Source organism: Arachis duranensis, chromosome 10, assembly GCF_000817695.3.
Source record: "Arachis duranensis cultivar V14167 chromosome 10, aradu.V14167.gnm2.J7QH, whole genome shotgun sequence".
Taxonomy (NCBI): domain Eukaryota; kingdom Viridiplantae; phylum Streptophyta; class Magnoliopsida; order Fabales; family Fabaceae; genus Arachis; species Arachis duranensis.
The window spans coordinates 64607622-64609601 of NC_029781.3; positions in this window are offsets into that span (position 1 = coordinate 64607622).

The following is a 1980-nucleotide window of genomic DNA, read 5'->3' on the forward strand; positions in this document are numbered from 1 at the left end:
AATCAATTTCTTTCCATTTTTCAAAAACACTTGCTAACAATTAATTATTTGATTCAACATTTCAAGTATGTTGCCTTTTCTGTTGAGAAAGTTTTAATGTTTGAATCATATCTTTTCTTGTTAGCCAAGTCATTAATTTTAAAAAATCAAATCTTTTTAAATTATTTTTCAATCATATCTTCTTAATCACATCTTTTTCAAAATAGTTTTCAATCATATCTTTTTTATTTCTAATTTCAAAATCTTTTTCAAATTTCACTTAATTTCTTTCCCAATCTTTGTTTTTGAAAATCAATTACCATTTTTTCAAAATTTCTTTTAATTAATTCACTTTAATTTTCCAAATTTTCTTCCCCTCTTCTCACATCTTTCTATTTATGGACTAACACTCCTCCTCAATGCACAATTTGAACTCTATCTTTCTAAGTTCGAATTCTTATACCTCTTCCTTCTATTTTTCTTTTCCTCTGACACCTCAAGGAATCTCTATACTGTGACATAGAGGATTCCATATTTTTTTGTTCTCTTCTCTTTCATATGAGCAGGAGCAAAGACAAAAGCATTCTTGTTGAGGCTGACCATGAACCTGAAAGGACCTTGAAGCAAAAACTAAGAGAAGTTAAAGCACAACTCTCAGTAGAGGGCCTAGCAGAATTCTTCAAAGAAGAAGACATGGCAACCGAAAACAACAACAATGCCAACAATGCAAGGAAGGTGTTGGGTGACTTTACTGCACCTACTCCCGATTTCTATGGGAGAAGCATCTCTATCCCTGCCATTGGAGCAAACAAGTTTGAGCTTAAGCCTCAATTAGTTTCTCTAATGCAATAGAATTGAAAGTTTCATGGACTTCCATTGGAAGATCCTCATCAGTTTTAGCTGAGTTCTTGCAAATCTGTGACATTGTCAAGACCAATGGGGTTAACCCTGAGGTCTACAGACTTATGCTATTCCCTTTTGCTGTAAGAGACAGAGCTAGGATATGGTTGGACTCACAACCTAAAGAAAGCCTGAACTCTTGGGAAAAGCTAGTCAATGCCTTCTTGGCAAAGTTCTTTCCACCTCAAAAATTGAGTAAGCTTAGAGTGGAAGTCCAAACCTTCAAGACAGAAGGAAGGAGAATCCCTCTATGAAGCTTGGGAAAGATACAAACAATTAATCAGAAAGTGTCCCTCTGACATGCTTTCTGAATGGAGCATCATAGGTATCTTCTATGATGGTCTGTCTGAACTGTCCAAGATGTCATTGGACAGCTCTGCTGAAGGATCATTTCATCTGAAAAAGACGCCTGCAGAAGCTCAAGAACTCATTGAAATGGTTGCAAATAACCAATTCATGTACACTTCTGAAAGGAATCCTGTGAACAATGGGACTAGTAAGAAGAAAGGAGTTCTTGAGATTGATACTCTGAATGCCATATTGGCTCAGAACAAAATATTGACTCAGCAAGTCAATATGATTTCTCAAAGTCTATCTGGAATGCAAGCTACACCAGGCAGTACTAAGGATGCTTCATCTGAAGAAGAAGCTTATGATCCTGAGAACCCTTCAATGGAAGAGGTGAATTACATGGGAGAACCCTATGGAAACACCTATAATCCTTCATGGAGAAATCATCCAAATCTCTCATGAAATGATCAACAGAGACTTCAACAAGGTTTCAACAACAATAATGGTGGAAGAAATAGGTTTAGCAATGGCAAGCCTTTTCCATCATCTTCTCAGCAACAGATAGAGAATTCTAAGCAGAGCCACTCTGACTTAGCAACCATAGTCTCTGATCTAATCAAAACCACTCAAAGTTTCATGACTGAAAAAAAGTCCTCCATTAGAAACTTGGAGGCACAAGTGGGTCAGCTGAGTAAGAAAGTTACTGAACTCCCTCCTAGTACTCTTCCAAGCAATACAGAAGAGAATCCAAAAGGAGAGTGCAAGGCCATCAACATGGCCGAATTTGGAGAGGAGGGAGAGGCAGTGATC